This window comes from Pelodiscus sinensis, chromosome 1 (assembly GCF_049634645.1).
Source record: "Pelodiscus sinensis isolate JC-2024 chromosome 1, ASM4963464v1, whole genome shotgun sequence".
NCBI classification, from domain to species: Eukaryota; Metazoa; Chordata; order Testudines; family Trionychidae; genus Pelodiscus; species Pelodiscus sinensis.
The window spans coordinates 214,275,625-214,289,501 of record NC_134711.1 but is presented as its reverse complement, the minus strand read 5'-3'; the positions used below and the strand labels follow the sequence as shown (position 1 = coordinate 214,289,501).

General features: G+C 40.5%; 1 protein-coding gene across 1 annotated transcript in view; it reads left to right on the top strand.

Annotated features, from left to right (window-relative positions):
• FRMPD4 (FERM and PDZ domain containing 4) overlaps positions 1-13,877 on the top strand; it is a 438,211-nt gene that overhangs the window by 116,002 nt on the left and 308,332 nt on the right. The window lies entirely within an intron of this gene.

The window sequence follows — 13,877 nt, the reverse complement described above, 5'->3', positions numbered from 1 at the left end:
TGATAGTTGACGGCTTTGTTATCTGCAAAATTACCATGCATGCTTTGAGCACTTATTATGTAAATAGTGCTTACCATTCACATAGACATAGCTTCATAAAATATGCCTCATTTAGTGCTTGGCTAAGTAATAAGTAAGATTTTTTTGTTTTGAGAACATCTGTTTTTTTATCCCGGTTGTGGCTCACAAGGATGGAAGCTTTTAGCTTATCTGGAAAAAAATATATTTTTTTAAATCATAAACCACAATGGTGATCCAACAAGTTTTGCCAAAAGAATTAGGTGGCATTTTGTTACTAGCTTATAGTAATATTAAAGGTGCCAAAAACATGAGCTTTTTTCTACATGTAAAATAAAAGTAGGATATTCTTGGTACATTGATTTCACTGAAACCATGAAAACAGAACATATTGGTTTTGATTGGCAGAAAATTATAATATAAACCCACATGTAGCAGCTGTGTTTAACAAACTGGATAATGAATAGAATCGCCTTTTGTTGTTATTTTGGATACTAGCTGGTACTCCTACAGTGTACAGTGTCAGTCTCCATTTAAGCCCTGACATTCAGTACCCTCACCTGCTACAAGCAATAAATAACCTCTAATGACTTGCACTTTTCTCATCTTGGATTGTGTGAATTTTAAGCCTGTGTACAACGGTACTGTCAGCACTACAGAGTGGTTAGGAACCTTTGGCCGTAAGTCAGTTGGTTATTTCCTTTGCCAGGGAGAAATGAAAGGATTCTTAGATAATTATAGATACACAAGTATTCCTACTCGACTCACAATCTGTATGGAATGTAGCTTTGAACAAAGTGCGTGCTTTGGACAAACTGCCTGCACTACCAGCCAGCATCTGCATAGAACTATCCCTTACAACTATTCAACTCCACAAAGCAGTGTGTAGCTCAGGGAGTAGAATGTGCCCTGTGGTCCTGTCAGGATGCATTCCCAGAATTCAAAGGAGTTTTAATGTTTCTCTGAGGCAAGTTCCATCACTGTGCTCTTGTTAATTGGAAATGACAGGATTCCAAGAGAGATCTTGCCCTTTGATGAGGGTAAGTGACTGTCATAGAAACCATGTGCACTTAACATTGGAAATTCAGGGCAGGGCCTTGGAGGCTGTCTTCAGATATATACATATGACTGTGCAGGCCTTGGGAGGTTGCTGAGCTTGCTCTGCAGGAGAATGACTGGTTCAATGGAAAGCTTGATATGGCTGGGAAGCCCGTGACAAAACAAAAATATAATACCTCATGGGCTAAAAGTTGCAGCCCGGGATAGTAGGTACATACTCTCCTTTCATAAATCATGAAGTCTTTATTTAAAGATCTGTCTCCTCCTGCTGCATTTGTGGGCTTAGATTTAGATACTCAGCTTCAGGTGGTCACCGAGATTTATTACATATTCAGCCTGAAGTTTTCATAGCTTGAAAGAGGACAATTTAAATTGAAACAAAAGACTTCAGAAATGTCATTGAATAAGTATGTATTGCATCAGAACTATGAAGAGAGGGCAATCCTAATGCTCCAATTGGAATTAAAAGAATAAAATTGTCTGCCTCATAAAAATAACCTTACACGACTGGAACTGGGACATGGAAGTATTCTCACTTAATTAGTCAATTAAATATTTTAAACTCTTCCCTAATCCCTTTACAACTTTTCTTGGTCTGTCAGCAGTGGAAGTGAAGTAGCAAAATGCCTGGCACAAATAGCTCTCTCTGGATGACCAGATGTGTCACCTGAGGAGACTTTAAACTCAGATTCAGGCTATAGCACTTTTATGTCACTTTTTCTATGAATCCTCTATTTATCTCATGAAAAGAGATGGGCCAGGACTAGAGCTGGGCGAATAGTTGATTTTTAGCATTTGAGGGGTAGGCGGGAGGAAGTGCTTCAGGTTGAACTATGTGCAGAAATTCTGCTAATTTGAAAAAAAGATAGTTTTAGGTGAAATAAAACATTTTGTTCCACCTGAAACATTTTGTTTCTGTGAGTATTTGAAGGGCTAAATTTGAGGAGAAAAAGGAGTTAGTGCCACCACTGCCTGTTTTATAAGCCTTTAAATCTCTTTATGTGGAGAAGGGATTTGAACATAGTGAATATTCTAACCACAAAGCTCTACGGTTCTCTGGGGTTGGACTGTCTCCCTTTTTCTAGCTAAAGCTATTGCAATTTGTACAAAATACTTAAGTAGTCATTGGTAGAGCCCTGCAAATCTGTGGATATCTGTTGTATATCCGCAGGTATCCGGATCTGTGGATATCCACAACTCATTTTTGTGAATAAGGATGTGGATACAAATTTTATGTCGAAGACCCTGAAAAAAATCAAGATATCTGCTTTATATCTGCTGGTATCCATACCCATTAATGTGGATGCAGATATCCTAGATTCATTTTTGCAATTGCACGTGCAGATACCAATTTTGTTTCTGTGCAAGGCTCTAGTCACTGGGCCAGAGAGGGCAAGAAAATGACTCTTTAGCTTAGTAGTTATGGCATTCATCTGGGAGGTGGCATACCCACGGTCAACTCTCTGCACCAGTGACATTATTTTATGTATCCAGAGTGGAATCAGCTTCAACAGGGGAGGTCTGTATCAGAATATTCCATAGCTCAGGAATTAGGGCATTCACCTGAGAGGGAGGAAATCCCTGTTTAAATCTGTTCTCCATATCAGATAGAGTGGAGAATTGAATGTGTATTTCCCACATCCCAACCGAATACCTCAACCTCTGCTCTAAAAATGATAAGGAAGGTAGTGGTGGCACTTCCTCTGCCAGCTATTTCATGAATGGCACCTCAGTCTTGAAAAAATACATTTGGCCATAACTATTTGTTGAATTCATATAAAATCTACAAATAGTTTTATTTGTTGAAAATTTCATTTTTTTGACAAATTTACTATTCATTGAGAAGTTTTAGCTAGTATTTCTAATTAATATTTGCCATTTCTGCTGGGTTGATACTTTGGGCTTAGAAGGTAAAGCTGAAACTCTCCATCTAAGGATTGTGCTTGGAAGAGGCATGAAGCTGATAGACACTTGCTTGATTTTTGACCCCTACGGTATATTAACTCTGTAATACCAGAAAGGGTGAAATTGGTCTGTATCTATAGTTGATTATTTTTTGCTATATATAATATATTTTTTATTATATTTCTCCTGACTTTTCTCCTCCCTTATTTTTCTAGATAATTAAGAATAAAATTTAGCCACTATTAAGAAAATCTGTTCTCCTTTGGATTTTTGTCTACATACTGGTTAAATTATATCCATTCTCCATCATAGTTGGGGAGGGATCTTCCTCTGTATTAAGGTGACTCTGAGGGTATGTCTAGACTACAGGCTTTTGTCGACAGTAGTTTTGTTGACAGATACTATTGACAAAGCTTCTGTCGATAAAGAGCATCTAGACTACATCCAGTTCTGTTGACAAAGCAAGCCGCTTTGTCGACATGACAGTGTAGACGCAAAGGACAGTGTAGATGCAATAATGCCTTCTGTCGACAGAACTCTGTCAACAAAAGGTGTTATTCCTCGTATAATGAGGTTTACAGCCATCGACAAAACTGCTGAGTTCTGTTGACGTTATGTTGACTGAACTCAGCAGCAGTGTAGAAGCAGGTATAGCTTTGTCGACAAAAGTCCACGCCCTGAGTGTGGTACCAGTTGTTGCCTTCCCCAACATGAATCTCAGGAACCCAATAGGCAAAAATAGCAGCTAGATTGGACAAAGTCAGGGAGAAAGAGAGAAACATTTTCAGTTAAAAAAAAAAAGGCAAAAATTCTTTCTATCCCTGTCGAGAGTCGTTTTGCGGTGACCTGGGCCAAGCAGCTGGAGATGTTGCTTTTTGCAGAATTGAGTCTCTTGAGGGTCAAATACTGCAGACATAAATCTCGTGAAACTTTGTTGAGTTCTGCAGAGCTTTATGAAATGCATATCAGTGCAGTTTGGCCTTCACTATTTCATGTTAATTTTGAAAAGCTTAACTTCATTGTAGCTACCTTCTGAATAGATAGGATTTGTATATCCCCTTATATAGACTAGGTATATCTGTCTAAGCTATTTCTGTAGCTTCCCTCACAGTGGAATTTTATTGCTGTATGTTTAATGTGGAAATGTAAGGGTTTCTTCTTGTAGGCCATTGTTCATTAAGATGCATGTGCTGTATACGAATTCATTTGTTCAGCAGCTGAGAACTGTTTTTGAATTAAAACAAAAAAAATGTTTATTTCTCCAGATGTTCATTTGTTTAGAAATACTGTGCTGTGTGGAACCATTAAAAAGCTAGTATGGGGATTGCAGAAAATTAAAAAGAGATGTATTACTGATGGCTTACATAATGATATCTTTCAGGACTTTTTTTGGTTACCTTCATCTTTTATAAATCAAAACTCCAATACCCAGTATCCAGTTCCAGGAATTTAAAGTTTAAAAGTTCAGGATTTGCATCTTCATGCTGATATAATTATTTAAAGATAATCCAGATTGGAGGGGGAAGGAGTACTTTTGTACTACAGGCAGTCCCCGGGTTACGTACAAGATAGGGACTGTAGGTTTGTTCTTAAGTTGAATTTGTATGTAAGTCGGAACTGGTACATATTGTAGGGGAAACTCTAGCCAAACATTTTTTTTAGTTTTGGATAGCATAGGGAAAGGTTAACTCCCCTCTAATGTTTGTTTTGCTGTCTGTTCCCCTGTTCAGAAGATTTCACATCTATTTCTGTCCCTGTGACAAACTCAGGACTAAAGGAGTAACTCATCAAATACCAAACAGCTCTGCACCATGCTTTGAGCTAATAGCTTTATTTCCACACACCACCCAGGGTTCTAGGAGGAGGGTCCTTTTTTTGCTAACACAATGAGGCCAGCACTTTGTTTGTTTTGGTGGAGTCTTTGTTTGCCCAGGGAGCCCAGCATGTATAGGGGGAGGAGGGGCGGAGAGGCTGCTTTTGTCTGCTGTTAGTTAGCCTGTTGCTCAGGGGAAGGGGCAGCCTGTTGCTGGCAGGGGGGGAGGGGGGAGGCGTGCAGGATGCGAGGCTGCAGGGAGGGGACGGGGGGGCAGCGGGCGTGGGGAGGCACTTTTCCTCTGCCCGGCAGCTCTGCGGGATCCCTGTCCCTGTGGCCAGCTGCTGCAGGCAGAGGCCAGTTGGAGCCGGCCGAAGAGGAGGAGGAGGTGGATTCTAGGACCCAGGTGAGTGAGCCCCGGGGACGCTGCTGCGCTCTGGGAGCCCGGCATGTATGGAGGGGAGGAGGGGCAGAGAGGCTGCTTTTGTCTGTTCGGCAGCCTGTTGCTCAGGGGAGGGGGCAGCGGGCGTGGGGAGGCACTTTCCCTCTGCCCGGCAGCTCTGCGGGACCCCAGTCGGAGCCGGCCCGAGGAGGAGGAGGATCCTAGGACCCAGGTGAGCGAGCCCCGGGAATGCTGCTGCGCATGTGCGGGAGTTGCCTCACCCCGTTCGTATCTAGGGATCCGACGTAAGTCGGATCCACGTAAGTCGGGGACTGCCTGTATTGAAGAGGTTACAATTCAAATTTTGCATGCAGTTTTTCATTTCACGGATATATTTTTACATTTTAGAAAACAAAAAATGATGAGCGGAAGCAATAGTTGACAGTACAGACATTCAGTTGAGCATACGGCATACCTTGTGGTTATAGGCACTAAAAAGTGTGTTTGTTTGTATAGATAGAATGTGCAGGAAGGTCAGTCACACTAGCTCATCTTAGAGCACGCATAACATAACTGTGACTATTAGCAAATCCTAAACTATGTTTTAAATTTCTGTATAATATCTCCACTAATTTTTAAATACTGTAATAAGAATCACAGGCTTTCATCATGACAAATTATTCCTATATTTAAAAAAAATAATGCTAAATGCCTTTACTTCCACCCTCTTAAAATAGACTTGTTTAGTTACTATGATTTGAAACTCCCTGAAACTAAAGAACAATTATGACTTTTTCAACAGTCTTGTAATTTTTTTAAAAGTGACTTTATGCAGAATCAGAAACATTTTGACAAATAGTGTAAACATTAGTGATAGAAATGTATAAACATTAGTTATATACAGAGGAAGAGGGGCGTAAAGCATATGAGGTGCACTACTTTGCACACCCTTTTAGAGAGAACTTCAAGTACTTGAAGACATAAAAACAGATCAAGTGGTAGAGCATATGAAATAAATGAAGATTCGTAGTAGAGAAAGTGGTATCAAATTATGTGAATACATTCAGCAATGCACATGATGACCCTACAGTCTTTTTGTTGTAAAGAATGTGCTCAAATGCTGTTTGAACATAATAAACTACAGAATTGTACAATGTGCATATTCTGTTCATAATTTAAACAATGCATTTGTCTGATAGCTTTTTGTGGACAGATGAGGATCTTGATGGGACTAAAATACTTCAATGGAGTTTTTATTTTTATTGTCCCATCTGTGGGAAATTATCTCAGACCTGATCTACACCACAGAGTAAGGTCAAAATAAGATAAGTAACTCTAGCTACAGAGTCGGTGTATCTTAAATTGTGTTTCCACACTGCCCACGCAGCGGAAGGCTGATGGGAGCAAATGCTCCCAACGGCTTCCCTTACTCCTCATAAAAGGAGAAGAGGTGGGAGGATTACAGGAGTGGGTGGGTGAGATTCTGTGGCCTGCATTGTGCAGGGGGACAGACTAGATGATCACAGTGGTCCCTTCTGACCTTAAAGTATATGAGAAGTACCTGACACTGACCAGAGCTACCCTCAGCATTTGATGTAAAGGTCCATACTTGATCCACTAAATTGAATGCCAGAAGATCGACCTCTGGCACGTCTATCTTCTGTGTAGTATAGACATGCCTTCATTTTTGTCTGTTGAAGACCATGGGCTAGTGGAGTTAGTTTAGCTGTCTATATGCATGATGAATAGTTTGAACTTGAGAAAAAACACCATTATTTTCATCTAGTCTGATGTGCACAATATAGGCCTTGGATGGTGGTTCCTGGATCAAGCCCATAACTTCTGACAGAGCCGGTGCATTTCTTTTACAAAAGATTTATCATACTGAATTAAAGATTTCTATGCAGGGAGGGTTCATCACATCCCAGGTAACGCCTTACAATGCTTTATTATCCTTACTGTGAAACAAAAATTACACCTTATTTCTGTTCAGTTTCTTTTTTTGTTCTGTGTTTGTACGGCAGCTAGCACAATGAGGCCCTGATCCATGCCTGGGGTTCCCAGGCATTCCTATAATATCAGTAATAACAATAATAATTAAACATTTCATAATCAGGGTGCATAGCCTTCACCACCCATTTTCAGTGCTTTACATCAGCCAACAGGGATTCAGCTCACATCCTCCAAATCTGAATGTGTCACCTGGGTGGCTTGGCTCCCAGGCTTTTGTGCCCCTTTCAATTGTAAATCAGCCCTACTCCAAGCCAGGAGGAGGTTTGTGTATATATTGTAGTATTGCTGGAGCTGTGTTGGTGCCAGGATATTAGAGAAACAAGGTGGGTGAACCAATATGTTTTATTGGACCATATTTGTATGTTAAGGAAAGAGACAAACTTTTGAGCTACACAGCTCTTTTTCAGGTCTGGGAAGAGACGGTATTTGGAGTGACACATCTAAATGGAAGGTTGAACTGATAGTTTAGCATAAGTAGTTAGCACATATTCTAAGGTATCATGTGAGATGAAGTGGCCTGTAGTCATAAGACAGAAGGGGCAGGTTAGTGAGTTACAGATTGTTGTCATAAGCCATAAATCTAGTGTCCTTATTAATACTATGATTTTTAGTGTCTAGCAAAGTAATGAAATTAAGCCCCCAGGCTCATTTTTGAAGATGTTATGCAGGTTTCCTTTGTGGACGAGGACTGATCAGATATGGAATGATCCTATTGTGAAAAGTGTTCACCTATAAGGGTTTTTTTTTTCTTTTGTCACTTTCCTGCATGAGTTCATTCGAGAGCGTAGTGATTGTCTGATTCCTCCCATATGGGTATTATTGGGACGTTTAGTGCACTGGATGAGGTACTGCAAATGCTGTGAGAGGTATGTGTAAGACCCCTGGATCTGGAAAGGTGGACTGTGGGGGGAGTTGATCAGTGGAGTTATGTTGGCAGGTTTTGCATGTGTTGTGGCAGGATCTGCTGCTACTTTGAGTTTGTGGGTCCTGATCTTTGAGGAGCTTGGAGAGGTTTGTGACTGTTTTGAAGGACAGAAGAGGAGATTCAGGAAAGATTACATCCAGGATAGGGTCATCTTTTAGTAGGGGTTACAGTTGTTTGATGATATCCTGTATGGGTTTCAGTGTGGGGTGGTAGGTGACAACTAGAGATGGTGTGGTCAAAGATGGTTTTATTTCTCAGATTCTCTTGAGATATCTGGCTGAACCATTCTATGATATCTGCTTCTCTGGTGGAACATCCTTGTTTTGTGAATGTGGTTTTGTGTGTGTTAAAATGTATGTCCTGGACACTCTCCTATCTATATAATTTGTCATATTAGAAGCTTGGGACAAAGGGAGAGGGATAGTTCAGTGGTTTGAGCATTGGCTTGCTAAACCCAGGATTGTGAGTTCAATCCTTGTGGAGGCCACTAGGGGCAAAAATTTGTTGGGGATGGTACTTGGTCCTGCTGTGAAGGCAGGGGTCTGGACTCCATGACCTTTCAAGGTCCCTTCCAGCTCTAGGAGATAGGCAATCTCCATTAATTTAAAAAAAAAAAAATCCCCTAGCTGTAAAAGTATTACCATAAAATGAAGAACAAACGATAATGAAATCAGAATGAAATGTTGTTCAGTTCTAATTACAAACAAGTCTGTTACTTCTTACTTTGTCTGAGTTTACTGACTCCAGCGAAAACCACTGGATATCTGTATATGTTGTGTAAATGCTGATCATCAGTCTAATGTCGGTATTCTCAAAGTTCCTATAGCTCTTGGTGTTAAAGAATAGTAAAAATTAACATGTGCAATATTCAGTAACGCTAGTGTAATAGGAATTTTTATTTTAACTCAGCAAGATTGCTCTATGAAAACAACTCTCAACAAACAAATCATTCCTTTTGTCACTATGTCATCAAAGACATTTCTGTTTTTTATTCCTCATTATATTTATTAGTGTCACTAATTCATGCTTCACTATTATTTAAAAAATAAAACTAAAAATGGTAGTCTCTCTTTTACAATAGAAATGCAACAGCAGGTGTTACAGCGAGGTTTTATGTTTTTACAAAATATCTTACGTAACTTATGCAGCACTGTAAATAATTACAGCTAAATCACAGCTGTCAACACAAATGAGCAAAGTATACTTTGTGACTAGAATCCTTACATTTCTGTGCTATGCTTGAGTCCTGCTAATGACGTATGGCAGTGTTCTCAAACTGGAGTCTCTGAAGGTATCCCAGGGAGTCTGCGGTCTCTGCTGATCAACTCCTCCCTCTCAGAGCCACCTGCACGCAAAAAGTTTGGTCGTGCAATGGGATTAAGGTAGGTTTCCTACCTGCCCTGGCCCTGTGCTGCTTCTGGAATGCTGGCCAATGGGAGCTGTGAGGGCAGTGCCTGGGGGCAAAGGCTGTTCACAGAGACCCCCTGCTGCCCTTGCCTAGGAGCCACTGCCAAGGGATGTACTTTTAGGAGTCACCTGAAGTTAGCACCACACAGCCAAACCCTGTTTCACACACCCCAGCCCAGCCCCCACACCCTGACCCCAAACTCCCAAGGAATGCACTCCATTGTCACTTCTTCCCTGTACCGTGAGCACATACGTGCATGTGGCCGGAGTGCAATTTGTGTCCATTGCTTCTTTGAAGGGAGAGGAGGAGAGAATGGGGACTAAGCAAGAGAAAATGGGTGTTGGAACAGAGAGGGAAAAGAGATTTAGGAGGAAATAGGGGAGGCAGATTGGGTAGTTCGGAAAGAACATGCAAGGGCAGATGTGGAGAAAGGAAGGAAAATGGTGTATTTGAGAACAAGGCAAGAAGGACAAATATTGCTTAGGTAGATAGAAAAACACAGGTTAAAGGGCTGAATGAAAACTGGGGTCAGGCTGAGAACGAGGAGAAACAAAGAAAAGAGGTTTGCACAGGTAGTTGGACCAGTACAAACCCCAGGCTTAGGCAAGGAACGTTGCAGTTTTGCACCTCTGGAACATACTACTGCCCAAAATTAGGGATGTGACAGTGTAAACATGTAAATTGTTAACTCATGAGCCTGGGCTCATTGGTTAAGCTTTATGGTTACATGCAGCCCCTCTCCCCACCACCTGCATTGCTACCTCATATCCACGGCAGCAGTATTGGAGGTGGCAGGTGGGAGTCGGTGCTTGTGGGGAGTTGCCAGCTGCTCGCGTGCTGCTGCTCCTGATATATGGGAGGAGGAAGGCGGGAGACTCCCCTCTGCATGTAAATGTGTGACTGCAGACATTTGCAGCAGTTACAGATTTACCTGAATAAGTGCATTTTAACATGCCTTCCCCAAATCTGGATAAACTTCTCTAAGGCTTATCACTGCTTTCCTGAGCATCTAACAGGATTTGCACCAGAAAACCACTGATGGCTGGCCATTGCTGAAATTGGGGCCAAAGACGTAAACTGAAAGGATTTAGAAAAGAGAGAACTGGCAGAGGAAATGAAAATGAGGGAGAGGGAGAGGGAGAAAGAGAGAGAGAGACCACAACCACAGAAAATTGAGAAAAAATAAAACAGAAGCAACAGGAGGAAGACAAAGATTTGCAAAAGATAGCAAGGTGCTGTGGTAAAGGTTGCTTTCTTCTGTCCTGCCTGTTAGTATAATTTTTAAAAATGAATCTGAATTGAGGATAGATTGGAGGGCATAGTAGGAAAGTTGTTGGGGGATGGAAGCAGCTCAGTCCGTGTGTGGATGTGTTGATGCATCCATAATCTAGCATAGTTTCTAGAAGAGACGATTGATACCTTCCCAATCCAGCATCCATAATCTAGCATAGTTTCTAGAAGAGACGATTGATACCTTCCCAATCCAGCCTCTTGTTTCATTGCAAATGGTAAAGGATAATTAGTATGCAAATCCTTTTCATATACATTGTTCTTTAGCATGTCTTAGCCTTCAGCTGGATACTGCCCATATTACTGAAGAGTGGTTATTGTTGATGGAAAGGATAAGGGTATCTAATGGAAAAGACTATTAAACCAGTTTCCAAAGTACTTTAATATTATTCCAGGAGTCAGAGGCAAAAAATTTTTTTAATGTTTAAAAATGAAAAAAAAAAAAGATTTTTAAAATAATTAAATACTAGCAGCCATTTAGGAACTAGTTTACCATTATTTATTATCAGGGCTCGCCGAGCCACGCATGCGCAGATCGCCCAAACCCGGCTCTTCTGGGTTGTAATCTACTCGCCTATGGCGAGTAGATTACATAGTTTGTCGAGCCCTATTTATTATTATTATTATTATTATTATTTATAATTATTATTAAATTAATTAATATTAATATCATGCTCTTAGAGTATTAGTATTGCAAATGGTCTCACAGATCTTGGTGACAATTATCGCTTATCCCATGGATTGTCATGAAGGGTGGCTGAGCTAAGCAAAATGACCCACTTTTACAATAACAAAAGTGTTCCAGCACCCTTATTTCATCTTTTTTGTTTTTCAGTTCTGAGAATAAAGGCATCATATGTATTGAGTACCCCGAGGAAAATGTTTTAAAAAGGAAACAATTTTAGCACTCTACTGACTTTGTATAAAGCATCTTTGTTCTTTTTTGTTTGTTTTTTTATTTCAAGGACTATTAAAATGTGTTCATATTTATGTGGAGTTACTTACTGAACTATAATTATAAATGCAATTACTATACAGTTATTAAACAGGATATCAGCAGTTTTGAGCTTTAGAGTCATGCATTATACTTCGGAGGGCTTTGGTATTTCTCTTTTAGCATATTGGAGATTATAATTTTTGCACTAGTGAAATGATGTGGGGGATACTGCATGGTTGCAGGTGAAACCAGCTCTAGGAGTTCTAGAATGGGTCAAAGAAATGACTCCTCTCCTTTTTAATTCTTTTCAGTCTTCCCAACACCCTTTAAAATGGGTGGATTTAATTTTTTTTAAGTGCCATGGTGGGAAGGGTATGGGGAAGATCCTGTGTGGCAGAGTTTCTCCATTCAAAATATGAACAGTACTCTGTTGGTACAGAGTCAGAATAAGAACCCAGGCCAAATCTATGTCATGGAGCGCTTTTAAACCCAAACCTCAAAATGGGGATCAAGTTGGAAAACTGTTCTGCTATAAGCTCACCAAGAACTGAAATGAAATCTCTTCTGAGGTGATGGCAGCTTCTAAACTGCACTACATCATAAGGATTTGAAGAACAAATCCAGTTGTGTGAATTTTCAGTGGGCAGAATATTTCTGGCCCAGATTAGAAATGGCCACTGTACCACAATCACTGGGAAAAGTTTAATGGGCTCTTGAATGATCACAAACCTTCAGACATCTGATTTATGTTTCAGATGGAGTACGCTGTCTCCTAACATGGTGGGGTATTGGTTCCATGTGAACTCACAAGGTTTCTGATTGTAGTTACAGAATTAGCTTTGTTCAATGGGCACAGAGGAATCATAGAACACTAGATTTGGAAGGGACCTTGAAATGTCATTGAGTTCAGTCCCCTGCCCTCACAGCAGGACCTAGTACTGTCTAGACCATCCCTGATAGATGTCTATCTAAGCTGCTCTTAAATATCTCCAGAGATGGGGATTCCACAACCTCCCTAGACAACTTATTCCAGTGTTTAACCACTTTTTCCTAATGTCCAACCTAAACCTCCCTTGCTGCAGTTTAAGCCCATTGCTTCTTGTTCTATCCTCAGAGGCCAAGGAGAACAATTATTCTCCCTCCTTCTTGTGACACCCTTTTAGATACCGGAAAACTGCTATAATGTCCCTTCTCAGTCTTCTCCTTTCCAAACTAAACAAGCTCAATTATTTCAGTCTTCCTTCCTTCCTTCCTTCCTTCCTTCCTTCCTTCCTTCCTTCCTTCCTTCCTTCCTTCCTTCCTTCCTTCCTTCCTTCCTTCCTTCCTTCCTCATGTTCTCTAAACCTTTAATCATTCTTGTTGCTCTTCTCTGGACCTTCTCCAATTTCTCCACACCTTTCTTTAAATGTAGTGCCCAGAACTAGACACAATACTCCATTTGAGGCCTAATCAGCGCACAGTAGAGCGGAAGAATGACTTCTCCTGTCTTGCTCACAGCACTCCTGTTAATGAATTCCAGAATCATGTTTGCTTTTTTTGCAACAGCATCACATTGTTGGCTCATATTTAGCTTGTGGTTCACTATGACCCCTAGATCCCTTTCTGTAGTACTCCTTCCTAGAAAGTCACTTCTCATTCTGTATGTGTGAAACTGATTGTTCCTTCCTAAGTGGAGCACTTTGCATTTGTCATTATTAAACTTCATCCTATTTACCTCAGACTATTTCTTCAGTTTGTCCAGATCATTTTGAATTCTAACCCTATCCTCAAAAGCAGTTGCAACCCTTCCCAGCGTGGTATAATCTGCAAACTTAGCAAGCATACTTTCTCTGGCTATGTCTAAACTACATCGTTTTTATTGAAAAAGGGATGTAAATTAGACACTTCGAAATTGCAAATGAAGATGGAATTTAAATTTCCCACACTGCATTTGCATAATGGCGGCTGCGTTTTTTTAAACAAGGCTTTTCAAAAGTAAAATGGCCGTTTAGACGGGGATCTATTGAAAATAAAACTCAGGAGTACAGGATCTTTAGAAAAAGGGTTTTATTTTCGATCGAGCCCCATCTAAATGGCTGTTTTCCTTTTGAAAAGTCCTGTTTAAAAAAATAACGTGGCCGCCATTAT